The following is a 16332-nucleotide window of genomic DNA, read 5'->3' as shown; positions in this document are numbered from 1 at the left end:
ACTCTGAGATATATATATATATATATATATATATATATATATATATATATATTTGTTTTCAGTCAAGATGGCAGAATAGGTAAATGCTGTGCTCACCTCCTCTCAGGACCATATCAGTTACAACTAAACTACAGAACAACCACCATTGAGAATCACCTGAAGTCTAGCTGAACACTGGTTATTAGAATACTTAGTAGTCTCAGGGAGAACTTCAACAAAGAGATAGGAAATATAAAAATGGAGACAGAGAACACAAAAAAACAACCAATCAGAAATAAAGAATACAATAACTGAAATGAAGACTACATTACAGGGAATCAGCAGTAGATTAGATGAAGCAGAGGATCCAATCAGTGATTTAGAAGATAAGGTAGCAGAAAACACCCAATCAGAACAGCAAAAAAACAAAACAAAACCAAAAAACCCATGACACTTTAAGGGGCCTCTGGGACAACATCATGTATACCAACATTTACATCATAGGGGTACCAGAAGGAGAAGAGAGAGCAAGAAATTGAAACCTATCTGAAGAAATACAGTAGTACCTCAGTTTTTGAATGTCTCCGTTGACGAACATTTTGGTTTATGAATGCTGTAAATTTTATGGATCTACAGTATCATTAGATAGTAAAATTCATGCTAAATTTGTAGTTTTAGGGGTTGATTTTAAAGGTCTCGAATGGATTAATCCATTTTGCATTACTTTCTATGGGGAAACCGTGCCTCGGTTTTCAAACATTTCAGAACTCGAACAGTCTTCCAGAAAGGATTACGTTCGAAAACTGAGGTACCATTGTAATGACAAAAACTTCCCTAACCCGGCAAAAGAAGTAGATATACAAGCCCAGAAAGCACAGAAAGTGCCAAACAAGGTGAACCCAAAGAGGCCCACACCAAGACATATTCTAATTGAAACGGCAAATGTTAAAGACAGAGAATCTTAAAAGCAGCAAGAGAAAAGCAATTAGTTACCTACTGGGGAAGCTCCTATAACACTATCAGCTGAATTCTCAACAGTAACTTTGCAGGCCAGAAGGGACTGAGACAAAATATTCAACATGATGAAAAGTAAGGACCTACAACCAAGATTATTCTACCTAGTACAGCTATCATTTAGAATCAAAGGATAAAGAGCTTCCCAGACAAGAAAAAACAAATGGAGTTTATCACCACCAAATCAGTATTATAAGAAATGTTAGAGGGACTTCTTTAAGAAAAAGAAAACAAAGAAGATAAAAAAATATGAATAATAAAATGACAATAACTATATATCTATCAACAATTACTTTAAGTGTAAATGGATTAAATATTCCAATCAAAAGATAGAGTGACGGAATGGATAAGAAAACAAAACCTTTACATATGCTGCCTACAAGAGTCGAGCTTTAGATCCAAAGACATACACAAACTGAAAGTAATGGCAAAAGATAGTTCATGAAAATGGAAACAAACAAAAAACAAACAAAAGCTGAAGTAGCAATTCTTATACCAGACAAAAAAGACATTAAAACAAGGGCTATAACAAGAGACAAAGAAGGACCCAGTAATCCTACTTCTGGGTATTTATCTGAAGAAACTCAAAATGCTACTTTGAGGGGACATCGCAGCATTGTTTACAATGGCCAAGATTTGGAGGCAGCCTGGGTGTCCATCGATGGAAAAATGGAATAAAAGTAGGTGGTACATATATACGATGGAATAATGTTCGACCATGGAAAGGAATGGGTTCTTGCCATCTGCAGCTGCATGGATGGACCTGGAGGGTACTGTGCTGAGTGGAGTAAGTCAGACAGAAAAAGACAGATGCAATGTGTTTTCACTTATATATAGAATCTAAAGAACAAAATAAACAAAACAGATAAAAACTCATAGATACAGAGAACATTTTGATGGCTGCCAGATGGGAAGGGGGTTGAGGGTGAGTGAGGAAGGGGAAGGGATTAAAAAGTACAAATTGGTTGTTACACAATAGTCAGGGGGCTATAGGGTATAGCATAAGGAATATAGTCAATAATATTGTAATAACTATGTATGGTGTCAGATGGTTACTAGACTTATCAGGGTGATAGATGGGATCTGGGTTGGGGGACAGGGTGAAAAAGGTGAAGGGATTAAGGAATACAAGTTGGTAGTTACAAAATAGTCATGGAGATGTAAAGTACAGCATAGAGAATACAATCAATAATATGGTAATAGCTATGCATAGTGCCAGGTGGGTAGTAGACTAATCAGAGGGATCACTTCTTAAGTTATATAAAAGTCTAACCAGTATGCTGTACACCTAAAATTAATATAAAATGATATTAAATGTCAAAATAAATAGGTAAATAAAGTGTAAAAAAAATTAAAAAAAAAAAAAAAACAAGACTAATATTGGCATTCAATGCAGCTCAGTCAAAGCACCACTATTTCTTAGCTATGAGATCTTGCACAAGTCATTCCCCTGAGTTCTAATTTTTTCCTGGATAAAATGAAAACATCTACTGCATATTTTTTTTTCAGCTAATGACAACTCCATTTTCCATTTGCTTAGAGCCTAACATCAAAATATTGATTCATTCTTTTTTTAAAAATTGACAGTACATCTCTTTATTATGGATTAAGCAAGTTTATGAAATACCTATTTGTAATCTTTAAAACAATACACTGAAAATAAGCCTTAATTTCAGAGTTTTATTGTATTGCACTAAAGGAACAGCAGGATGGTTACATAATGTTCTCTCTCATTCAGTTTTGTAAATCTCTAAAGTACTTGTAAATTTTTAAGAATACTTTTACCACAAGACTAGAACTGTAAGTATAATAACCAATTTTTTAAGTAATGTCTTACAAATTAAAACACATTTAAAATAGCTTTAAATGTATTCTTCATAAGTAATTCAGCATATGTTTTTATATAATGTTCATTTATACTCAAGAATTAAAGCGACTATACTATTCTGATGGAAAATGGGAAATCTCTCATTCGTGTAATATACAGTGTTAATATTCAAGTTGAAGGAAAAAAATCCCACTCTTATTTTTTTAATGTATCCATATATATAATCATATACATGATAGATGAGGAAACCTATGACATTTCCCGCAGAACAGATACATATTTTCTGTTCATGAAAAGTACCTGCTATCTACAGCTAATTTATAACTAGATGGTATTTCAATAAAACCAAAATGAGCCCTACAATTTCCTATAAACAAAACCTTCCAATGGACTAAAGTCAATAGTTAATGTCAGTCAATAATTAATGCAATCATTCAAGGGATCATCGCTGTTCATAACGAGTGCAAGTTCATACCTGTCAACACCAGAGGTAGTCATTTTATATTAATTTATACATAATTCCATTTAAATTCTTTATTCTACTATAACATGAAAAGTCTTTCCACAAGCAAAAAAATATGGAAACATTTAAAAAATAAGAAGTCATTTTCTTTTAAAGTAACTAATCAGATTCCATAAACTACTCTTGGAAACAGGATCTTGCTGGATAGAATACTTTCACTTGGTGGCTTTTTGCATGCACTTGACCAATTCTTCTGTGTGTTCTAAGAGCTCACCAAAACATAGATCATGCTGTATAGGTAGTAAAAAAAAAAAAAAAATGCTAGCAGATAAAACGATAATTTGCACTAGCCTTCTTTCTGACAAAATGCTAGAATCTGCATTCATGATAGTTGTAGGGCCATAGAGTCCTGGTCCATTCATCACTGGTCTACTCAGATACCTCCAAATATCATCTACCAAAAGGGGCATATTGAAACCCAGGCTAAGCCAATCTGCTGCATAAAGCAACATGACATGGAAGAAAGTATGGATGAGGTACTTAGAAGTGCAAGAGGATTCGGGTATTACAGTGGTCTACGGGATTCCTGTAATTAGTCTTCTGCTCATCAAATGCTGTAATGTCCCAGATGGCAAGGAAGATGAGAGCAGCAGGGATCAGCAGCGCCCAGGATGTAGCAGAATCCCGCGAATGAGAACTCCAAGGCCAGAGAGCAGGAGCAGGAAGCAGGGCTGGTGCACGCAAAGAAAGGCAGCGCAGGGCCCTCTGGGTAAAACCATTCATTGCCCGAAGCCACAGCCAACACCGACACCGCTGCTGGGGCCGCCTCTGTGGCACCCTAATATTGATCTATTCATGATCTGTTTTTCATTCTATGTCCCATTCATGTTCTGTCAGGAAATCCTATTAGTATTTTCAGAAAAATATCTAGAATCCAACATGTCCTCATCATCCCAAATGCCATAAACTTATTTCAATCCAGTTATCTCTTGGAATATAGCAATAAATTCTTAACTGGCGTCCTTGTCTTCCCTTTCCATTCTTCTCTGTTTTTTCTGCACAATAGCCAGTATGGACCGCCAAAACTAAGTGAGTACATTCCACTCATGCTCACAACCTTTAAAAGCCTTCTCAAATCACTCAAAGTAAAAGCAAAACATCCTTAACAAGACCGAACCCTGCATGATCTGCTTCACATTCCATCTCTGACCATATTGCCAACCTTCTCCCAAGCACTGTCATGCATAAAACACTATATTTTTTTTTAAATGTTATAGGAGTAATTTAAAAATTATGTGAAATTCTTAGAACAGTGTCTAACATATTGTAAATTCTCAGTAAAAGTTAGCTATTACTATTTTGGGTATAAACACAGAGTTGGGACAGATGAGTTCTTGAAGTACAATGTAATTATAGAACTATACAAAACCCTCAACCTATAGATGAGACGATGTCATCCCTGAAATAAAATTAAATCTGGCATCTCCTATATTACTGTCCATCTGACTTTTCACTGACAAAGCAAAGGCATATTAAGTCTTAACTGTCAGGAATATAACTACTTTGGAATTTGAGAAGATACATAATCAAGAATCTATTCATTTATAACTAAATAGTTCTTCAATGGCTAAAGTCTGTGCCAAAAGTATTTACTAAGTCAATGTGCACACAGCAGGCTATTGTCCACGGGCTTACTTCTGTCACTTTGTGATACCAGTTCTCCATCAAGCATGATGATTAAATCTACAACCTTTCATTTGGTAAAAGAGGAAAGGTAATCTCAAGAGCTGCAGTTGTGTGGCTGACAAAATGTCTCTGGCTTTAAAAAAATAAGTCCACTGCCTTTGCCTCTGCATTTGTCTATCAGCAGGGGACCATTATGTAGTGACAACATTCTGTTCCAGAAGTATTATCTCTAAATAATTACCTTCTTCGTCTCTCCCTGGACTGCTGTACCAGCAGAAGCTCTTTTCATTCGGTTATTCAGCAGCATTCACAGATTGCACCTTATTACTATAAAAAAAAAAAAAAAATACCTTTTCCACCCCCTACAAAAATGAGGGTAAATGTTAGCCATTTTATGAACTGGGCTGCAGTTCAGTTCATTTGCAGCCTGCAGATGGGGAGGATTTCCCTTATCTTCCTGAACCACTTATCAACAAAGGGAATCTGCGGGTGGCTCTAGCTGGTTGTGGTGACCAGCATTTAAAGAGAAAGGAAATCCTTGATGCTGGGCTCTCCTGCCTGGTTCTCAGTAAAGTCATGGATTTAACATGAATAAAATACAGAGCAGCTGCAAGCTATGTGCTAGTACTGGACAAAGAGAAAGCACAAATGCTCCTTTTTCTCCCTTTGATTTTATTCTACCTCAGCTTTGCTTTGGATTTCTATTCATGAACAAGACCAGGTAGATCTGCAGTCCTGAGATCTCCCCACACCACTTCCACGGACGCTTACTTCATTTCCTTTTGGAGTAACACGTTATTTTTAAATGCCTTCAGGTGAATACTTAAAGGCCCAGAAAATACAAAAAAGCAGGGAAAATTAAAAGTATTATACTTATTGGAGCATAGAATGTAAAATGTTTGCCTAGAGTAGAGACGTGATTCAGGAATAAATATTTGCTTTCACTAAAGCAAAGGTTTTTACATTTGAGCAACAACAGCAAGAAGAAACCAGCAGAAATGTTGTATTCCAAATGAAATCATTGAAAGAAGCTTGCTAAATAAAGCTTATATGATAAGTGAAATTTACCTGGAAGAAGCAAGGGGTGGTGGGCAAAGCACAACAGACCCAGATTTTTCTGTCTCCAAAGTAACCTGTCTAGACTGTCTCTAGGAATGCCCGAGGCTCTGGGTCACCCTGTACAAATCACTCCTCTGAATGTACTCTGGATATAGTGCTAATTTAAATGGACTCAGAGAGGCATGTGTAACCAGTCTAATAGAATATTTATGAAACTTGTTCCTTCGGTGGTTTTATGCAGTGGGGCATTTTAAAATGAGATTTAAAACAGGCTCAAAAGGCTAGAGTGTATATTCAAAAAAAATATTTCATTCCTTTAAAATATTCTGTATTCAGACTATTATTCACTACACTGCCCTGTGATTTCATCCAACATGAAGGAGAAGGTTCTTAGGTCAATTGTCCATTTTTAAATTTTGCATCTCCCTCTCTGTCCATTTTGTGATTGCAAGAGGTTTCCTTACATCTTTGGAACTAACTTACAATGACTCACAGGTGAAGTCATTACCTGTCCTCAGATGAATGTCAACAGGAGACCTAGGTTTTATAATTTTACAGAATCATCTTGTCAGGAATGTGTATGGAACCATACATGAAGGAGAAACTAAATATATTTATATGCCTTTTATAAAAATCATGACACAATGTCTCTCTATGTGGAATGAGAAATAAAATAAAACTATGCATTAACTATGTGGGTAGAAATAAGAAAATAATTTCAGTATAAGAAAACATGAAACATGATTCATTTAAACAACTTTTTGACTTTTAAACTTTTAGAATAACTTAAGAGTTAACCTCTAATCATTTCTTACAGATTGATGAACACATACTGAATATTAGATCACTCTATCACAGGATCAAGCTAAATTAATAAACAGTTAGCATTATTGTATTAATTTTTCAAGTTTTCTTCAAATTTGTGTTGAATTATTTATAACAGGGAAGACTAAAACATACAATTTAAATGGAGAATAAAATCCGTCTTAATGTTAACAAATGCTAGAAATTACATATTATCAGTGAATAAAAATTTTTTCATTGGCTACAAAATATAATATTTTAATTAGAAAAAAAAAGCAAAACTAAAGGGAAATTCCTATATATCACTAACTGACTTTGGAATTAAGTCATAGGAAAATACATATACACACACACACACAGCAATCTCATTCCAGATTCAATTTTTCTTTTCCCTTCCAGATCACTGTTAGGGAATATAGAACTAAACCCATGGGAAGGAGGCCCTGTATTCAATGAAATCAAGATTTTCCACTGATAGATCTCTAACTACTTAGGAACGCTTGCTTAGAACCAGTTCTTTAATTTCTTGTACATGATCATTTCTCCAGAGAAATCCAGAGGAAATACTGGATTTATCTTTACACTCACTTAGTCATTGATTTCACAAGCAACCATTGCTCTCCATTCTTAGTCAAGTACTGGCTTGATGCTAGAATATAGAAATACAAAGAAGAACACCACTACTCATGGACCCAACAATAGGAGACACCAACATAAAACATAATTACAGTAGTGCATATGCAAAAATAAAAGTTTACACAGGTTTATCTGTAACATGGAGAAAAATATGATTACATCTATGCATGAAGTTTGATTTACATCAGTAAATAAGGTGTCAGTGGATATCCTAGGTAGAGAGAAGGACACCCACAAGAACCTAGACTAGAACTGTGCCTATTGAAATAGAAACAACAGAATTTACATAAACAGAAAAAGACAGACAGATGTTGTCATAAGCTATATAAGGATTATCATCATATCACCATTATGAGGTCATGAGAATATTAAGAGACATATGTATATCAAGCACTTAGCACAATACCTAGCACATAATAAGTACTTATTAAATGTTAACTATTATTACTCATTCAATCTTCAATCTAATATTGGAAGTACTGCATAAGAACAAAAGCTTAATCGTACAGATTGTTGCATACAGGAAAAGGTTAATTCAATCATCACTGAAGCCTCTAGTACCTTCCTAGATACTATTCAGGCAAAGGAAACAAAAAGAAGTAGAGACTATAACCTTTGCCTGCAAAAGCCCTGCATATATATATATATATATATATATATATATATATATATATATATATATATATATATACCACTATCTTCACTCTATTAAGACATTCCGTCCCGTTTCTTTTTGTTCTGTTATATCTCTTTGCTCCCAGCCAGCCCAGGACCTTGACCTGAGTGGACATGTCTTCACAAATCTGTGCTGCCTCTGGTGTATTTCCTTGTCTAATCTAGGCTTTGGGGACCATCTGCCAAACTTTTCCACTTCCTTACTTCAACCTTTGAACCTTGATTTGTCATGCCAACAATTTTGTTCTCTTTTGACAAAGATAAAGGTCTGCTTTTTTTTTCCCCAAGAGTTGAAGAGAATAAAAAAGTTTTGAAAAACTTTCTTTTTGCATTATCTTCATGTCAATGCATTAAGACTGAAAATCTTATGAAGAGATGCACAAGAGCGTTTTAAATGGTAGAATAAGGGCTCTAGAGAGTGGGGACACTTTTCAGTGAGCATGCAAATCTCATTTTAGGCTTAGCATCAATCTGGAGTGGATCAGCTTCCTTATCTCTTTTTAAGTGAGAGCTCCAACTCTGAATTTCTATCATGAAAAATCGAGCTTTTTATGGACCCTGAAACTAAAACTCAAGGTCACAAAACATTTTTCTGGAAGAGCTTGATATCTGCAAGGGCTGCAGGTGAGAAGTAACAGTCTGTATGGCAAACAAACAAAAACAGAAACACTGAGGCTCCTGGATACATACTTCCACTTTAAAAAATATATTTGGAAGTTGATAATGTGACAAATATTTCTAATTCCACACATGTCCAGGCAGTGAAAGGATGCCTGGACTGGAGGTACTCATATGTAGCAAAACTCTAAACAAATACTTTCTTGTTGTAATCCAAAAGAATGTTTATGATATTAACATCATGAAACAGCTGCCAGGCTACAAAGGTATCAGAAGTCCCTTTGGGGGAGTATCATAAAGAATTACAAACAGACTTCACCTTTTATAGTGATATCTAGAAGGGCTGATGCCACAGCAAATGTTTCACCTTTGCAAATGATTTGCTTATTACTATTTTGGAGAGGGAAACATAGAAAGGCAATGACAGGTCATAGAAACTCAGTGTTCTCTACTTTGGGTACAGCCCCAAGTGCAGTTGTTCAATGTCAAGCATCAAAGAGTTAGAGGCACATTAACCATAGAGCTAATGATGATTCATCCTCAGATTTCTTGACTTGTGGGGATCCCTTCCACAACACTGGGGAGGATCCAGACAATAAGAAATTTGAGCTTAATTGATTAAGACCACTCAATCTTTCTATTCCAAATTCCATTCAGCCATACTTCTCAGGTTAAGTGGCACTGGAATGGCTCCAGGCACTTTTGGGATTAAACCAAAGGGAAGTTGAATCAAGGATGATACATTTACTTTGGGATTAGTGGGAGTATAGTCACTTCTATGGCTTTTCAGCCTATAGGAATGGCTTCTAGAAATACTGCTAAAGTCCTCTTGGTCATGAATGACAATGTAAGGCCATAGATCAAGTCATAATATTGAATGCATTCTATAATACTGAGCCCCCATTTGAGAAGTTGAGAACAAGTTTTGATATATACAGACCCATTTGCAACATTCATAAAATTATGTCATATTCTGAATTTTGTGATATCTGTAGTATTTGCCTGCTTTAACTAATTTTATACTTGCAATTTTGGATTCATTTTATTAAAAAGGGCTCCCAAAATGTACGTCCTGCAAAATTTGGATCTACTTATTTAGATAATGAGGTGTACCCAGAATTACAATGTGGAAACAGGAAAAAAAAATCAAACCATCGTATTAAAGTCTTATAATTATATTCATGGGCCATTTGAATAGAATAATGGATTAAATTATGGAATAAAAATGCATATTAAGCTTTGCCAAAATATCCTAATATAGCTTTATCCTTTAGAAAGAATGTATCCGGACTACATAACAACATACAATAAATTGTATGATCTCATTTAAATGTAAAATGTTATGTTTAAAAACTAGTTTCCATTATTTTAAAATAATGCAAGGTAAAAGTCAATTAGGAAATTATACTTTGGCTGGTATCTTTATGTGTATGCCTATAGTTAAAGTACTAGCAGTAAAAGAAATAAGTGTTTTATCATTATTATTTTTCATATTGTTTGTAAAAAGACTTTAATAATTCACGGGAAAACATAATTCACTCAGAAACAGATTCTGTTGCAATTTTACTGACTATACCAAAGAATATTTCCATAGATCACTGTATTAGTTTCCTATTTCTACTATGTGTATAACAAATTACCACAAATTCTGTGGCTAAAAACAACAAAAACATATTACTTTATAGTTCTGGAGATCAGAAATCTAAATGGATTTCACCAGACTGACACCAATATGTCAGCAGGACTGCATTTCTTCTGGAGGCTCTAGGAGCAATCTATTTCCTTACCTTTGTCAAATGTATTTTTCAGCATCTTGGCCCCATTCTTCCATCCTTAAGTCAGCAACAGGCTAAGTCCTTCTCCTGTTGAATCACTCTGATTCTGCCTCTTCTTTTGTCTCCTTTTCCACTTGTAAGGACCCTTGTGATTATATCAGCCCACCCAGATAATCCACCATAATCTCCTGATTAACAATTTTAATTCCATGGGCAATTTTCCCCCTTTGCCATGTAATCTAACATATTCACAGGTTCCAAGGATCAGGAAATGAATGTCTTTAGGGGCCATTATTTTGTCTACCACAATCATTAATGAATTGCTTTGTCCTGTGGTGCTGTCCTTTGGTTATAAATCTGAAAATATGCTGTATATCATCCTTGCTACACCAACAAGGCACTACATATAATCAAAGTTTCTCAAGATCAATAACAACCAGAAATACAGTTGCAATCAATAAAAATTGTTTTGTCAGCTCATAAGGATTCTTTGAAGTCTTATACTCTTACATCTCACCACTCCAGCATTGTCCCAAACTGGGCTAAATTCAACACTCCATCATCCATTTGGACAGTGATTGGTTCAGCATTGATTATTGTTCCAAGCTAAGCCAATCAGAGTTTTTCCTTAGATTTTATTCTCTTGAACTGCCAGGGAAGAAAGAGTCTTTCATTTTCCTTGGTCAGGTTACAGTAATAATATAATTTTAGATAATACTAAAATCCATCTTTCTCCTGCATAAAGAAAAATCACTCTGCAAAAGGCAAGATTAAGACTAAACTGCTGACAAAAGTAGAAACGTGTGTGCTCGGGGCAGTTGAGTGTGAATACGTACACACACGTCTGTGTGTGTGTGTGTGTGTGTGTGTGTGTGTGTGCGAGTGTGATAGAAAGAGTGAAAAAGAGACTGATGTAAGGTTGTCTATAAGTCCCTTTTCCATTCATCCTAAAGGTCATCTTTACCCCTGTCCTTTTTGGTTATGTGAGCACATAACTCATTTGTTTATTCTGATTGAATTGGGATTCTGCCATTTGCATCCAAATGACTCTTAATTAAAATAGATGTTGTGTAATTGTGTTATATTCTCAGCACTGTAATTAATGACAAAGAAATTAAAAACATAATCAAGAAAGCTAGAGTTCTTTCAGGACAGAAAAACCAAACAACTCTATGTCCCACACTGGGGATTGCTGTTAAGTGTGATCCGGTAGCAGTAATGCTACACCTTTTTGTTACTGAGAATCTTTGATCTCTAAGAGGCAACAACCATGTCTCTTGAACACTTTCTATATTTAAATTGAACAAATAACAGCACATATTCTCATTAAACACCACTTCCCTCAGTATAGCCAGTTTATAACAGAAATAAAGCTCTTGGATTCACCCAGAAACTTAAGCAACATCAGACAGGTAAAATAACAGCTACCAAAATTATTCCATTCAAGTAAATATTATGAAGAACCTCCTTGTCATATTATATTGACAATGTGATTAATTGCATTGAGTAAATAAATGGATGTATGAAGAACAAACAGGGATAAGCACAGGGCGTGGGTCCTGGATCATTCAATGTTAACAACCAACAGTTATTGCTGCTTCATGACCTGTTCATCTATCTTTTCTGCTGTTTCCTCAGGTTATGTGTTCTGCCACATTTCTTGAAATTTTCTTTGATAATTTAACTCTATCCCACACATTTCCAAGATTTATATGGACATTACCTAGCCACAGTTAAAACAAGAATAATATGGCTAAACGTTTATTGGAAATAAATTTATAGCTAAATCTTAGTTTGGAGCCATGTAAGAATCGCAAAACACCAATTACATTTTGTTATTACATTTTTTTTTAATTTTTTATAAAAGACTATTTTTACGTAATGAGATGGGTCTCTTTAAAACAATTCCAAATGAAACTTGATTAGCATACAAATTAAATTTCCTTCTGTTCGTGTTCTTATACTACTGCTATTTCTGGAATGCCAGGTTGTACTCGTATGATCATCCGGTACTTCAAAATTTACTACTAATCAGAGTGGACATCTCTCATGGGTACAGACTGACATCTAAAGCCTTACAGAAGAAATGTCATTCTGTTCTGAGAGAAAAACAGGAATGGCATTTTTTTTTATCCTGTGCTTGAACTTTTGCCTGGGTTTCTAATTATCCTAATAAGAAACCTCAGTGACAAATTCTCATGACTTTGAATAAAGTGGTTTTGGGACTGATCCATCTTTTCATTCCAAACTTGAATCTTGTGAATATATTTCTTTAAAAGAAGCTAAATCATAAGTTCCATATACAACTAGATATCACAAAGTACTTATATATTTGATTACTGTTTGGATAATTTACTAATTTAATGATTAAACTATGCAGTCTATAGTTAAGACACATCCAGTTTAAAATATGTTTCTAAATAATCTTCTGTGACATCTCTTTAACAATGCTTGTTTGGGTTTTTTGCAGTGGTCTCTAAATCATTGTCACCTTTTGTCAATATTATGTATCCCTTTTAGAATTTGGTAAAAGAAGCCACGGACGCTCTTTTCATAAAAATATATATTGAAAGTTATAAACAATGTATTTGTGCTATGTTAAGTTCTTATTGCCCTGATACCCAACTATAAATCTCCAGAGTTGTATGAATTCCAGATTGAGAATCCCTGGATATAGAATTCTAAAAATCCCTCATTACAATACAAATTATTCTGGTGGAGGAAATAAATCACAGACAAATTCTCAGAAAACTATGAAAGTTAAAGCAGGTCTAAGGCTTCTGAGCAATTGAGGACCATGGAAGGATATTTTTGTAGGAGAGATATACCCCCAGCGTTCATACCCGAAAGCTTCATAATAACACTGGAAATCTATTTAAAAATACAGATTCTCACACCTACCTCAGATATCTAAAAATTGGGATGGAACAGTTCCCTTAACAAACATATCATATTATTTCATAGTTCTGTGCCTCCTGATATGATTTCCTGTTTGGGAAGTTATTTTCCCCTTTTCCAAGAACATACCTCCCCAAACCCTCCCCTCACACAGAGCACCTAGAAAAGATCCCACCAGGCAGTAATTTTTCTGCAACTCTTAAGGACTCCCTGAAGCCCTGTTTGCTCTGTGGGAAGTAGGGCAAAATCAGGCTATATTCTGCTTAGTCCTTCTGCTGTACAACCATGCCCATTACACAACTCTGCAGAGCACGATTTTTACTGTGACTGCAGGATAGAAGCACCTGGGAGCTTTTAAACTGCCTGATGCTCAGGCCACATTGCAGACAAATTAAATCAGGTGGGATACCTGACATTGGTATTTTAAAACTACTTCTTCAACAAACTCTAAGTCTCCCCTATGGACTCTTTAGAGACAAAACCTACCTGACTTTGATCTCTTCCAGGAAACCTTCATCACCTGAGTCTGAAATTTTGTATAAACCTTTTCTTTTTTTTTCTGTTTTTCTGGCCATCTTCCCTAAGTTCTCATTTGGCCCCCTTTCCAGATCTGGCCATAAAGGACCTCTTCAGAGAGGGACCCTGATCACCTCATCTGAAACCACCCCTAGCCTTCTGGAGAGTTCACTTTGGCCATTCTATCATATTATCTTGATTTCCTGGTCCTAGCATTAACCAAAATTGTTTGTTTTCTTGTTTAACTTCTCCAACCAAACTCATTAGAAGCTCTAGAAGATTCCTCATATTGGTTGCCTTATTACTCTGTCCTTAGGACCTAGATAGGTTCTATGCGTGTAGTAAGATCCCAATAAATATATGTTGAATGTATGAACAAATTAATGAATGAATGAGTGAAGAATATTGGTCTTGTTTTCTCTATTAAATTTCACGTCCTTGAATTCATCTGCTGTGTCATCTACTTAAACTCTTATAATCCTTTACAAGAGCATATCAGTTTTAAAGTTAACAAAACAATTTCCTGTGTGCTATCTTAATTGTTCCTCACAACATTTTTGATGGAAAAGAGCAGTTATAATACTGTTTTTTACAGATAACAAAACTGAGAGTTCAAAAGCTCAAAACAAAACAATATGTACAGGGGCACACCAACAGTAAAGATTGTGGGCACATCTGCCCTGCAAGGATGTCATAGGTCATGTGGCTATGTCGTAGTTCCTGTCCGCTGAAAGGCTCATGCCCTCACAATTGGAAAGTGGCTAGCTGGATAAGGCTGTAGATGCTGAGAAGAAGCACAAGATTGGCATTGTGTGCGAGCCTCTCTACCCAAATAGGAAATCGATACCTGTCAATAGTTTTCCCAGGGATCACCCAAGTGAAGCATGGGAGTAACATTTGGGAGCACGATTGAACAATGTGAGCATGTACCACCTTGTCACACCTTTGTGTAGCCATAAGACTTTAGGCTGCTTCCTAACACATCCAAGATCTCATTTACTAATAATGCCTCTAGACTTCTCTCTTTATATAGTAGAATCATCCAGAAGAGTGGATCTAGACTTGATCATGAGTTATGCCACTTGAGTTTTGCTGCTCCCTTTTTTATAATTACAATTACACGCAGGAGTATAAGTTCTATGATTCTGTCTACCCATTGCAATTATAATTCAATAGTAACACTAACCATACCCAAATTTCCAACAAATTAATCAAATGAAGCAGTGTGAGAGACCCTTCCAGTCTCCATTTACTTTATATTTGTATGCATTTTTTTCTACTTCTTTTAAGATCCCTCAGTTAACTGTTGTGCAATACAGGGTCTTAGGAAGAAACCTAGAAAAAGGAATTCTGGCAACGGATTTAATGTCCTTGTAAAGGACTTTACATATGACCTCAAATATTTGCTGTTTCATCTTTGGGACCATTCAAACCTTAAACAGCTCACGACTGTACTATGCCAGACCATTTGGTACTATTTACAAGCATCCACATGGCTTGGATATTTTAAGCAGCAAAGAGGCCAAAATTATTTAGACGCTTAAATAAGAAGCCAAAGAATCCTGCTTTTCCTCCTGTATCCAAATAGAAGGAATCGTATGAGAAATAAATATTTATGGAGAACCAAAATCTCATCCATCTTAACTGTTATATTCCAAATGAAAGGATCCCATAACTGAAGAATATATTATACTGTACCCAACACAGTCACTTAGTAGAAAGCAGAATCATGAAGAACAGCTTGGCTAGTCACCTGATTCTCGTGAATACTCAACTCTCTGTATGTCTCATTAGCTATGCAAAACCAGACACAAAGTCTATTATGAAAATGAGTCAGAAATGAAAGGCATGGAGCCCATGAGAGCAAACATAAAATCTAGGGGTCCAAATGAGTCAGAACAGAGTCGTGTTCACATACTGCACAGAGAAGTAAAGGAGACGGAAAGTAACCTGGAGAAGCTAAATTCAGTCCCCATTAAGGTTTTGCTGCTATTTTAGCCTGTGACATGCTGGCTCCCACACCTAGCTAGTGGTAGAGTCCAGACTAAGTCTAGAGCCTCTCCGCTCTACCAATAACCCCCAATCATGCCTCACTGTGACATAATGTTCTTTTTCTGTTTAACACACATAGGTATGTGGATACATACACAGTGCAGATAATGTGACCTTTAATATATTAAAGGTCTGTGCTAAACCATTGTTATTTTACTACTTTGCTAAAATGAATGACTTTCAATAAAAAAGTCCATTTAGATCTGTATTTGTTTTCTCACATGCTGTCAGTAAGTAAGCATGATTTAAGGTACAAGAAGGAGGAAGAAAGGCATATGAGAGATGTCAATGCATTTATCTTGTTCATGGAAAGATTTGGATCTTGGTAA

At 35.5% G+C, this 16332-nt stretch overlaps 1 protein-coding gene and 1 pseudogene across 2 annotated transcripts in view; both read right to left on the bottom strand.

The window, feature by feature from the left end:
* Positions 1-16332, bottom strand: part of ITGBL1 (integrin subunit beta like 1) — a 188337-nt gene that overhangs the window by 64351 nt on the left and 107654 nt on the right. The gene's annotated exons all lie outside the window — the stretch shown is intronic.
* Positions 3547-5277, bottom strand: LOC109459600 (protein cornichon homolog 1; annotated as a pseudogene).

The sequence above is a fragment of the Rhinolophus sinicus genome, linkage group LG04, assembly GCF_036562045.2.
Source record: "Rhinolophus sinicus isolate RSC01 linkage group LG04, ASM3656204v1, whole genome shotgun sequence".
Classification (NCBI taxonomy): Eukaryota; Metazoa; Chordata; class Mammalia; order Chiroptera; family Rhinolophidae; genus Rhinolophus; species Rhinolophus sinicus.
This window is presented reverse-complemented; position numbering and strand designations above follow the sequence as displayed.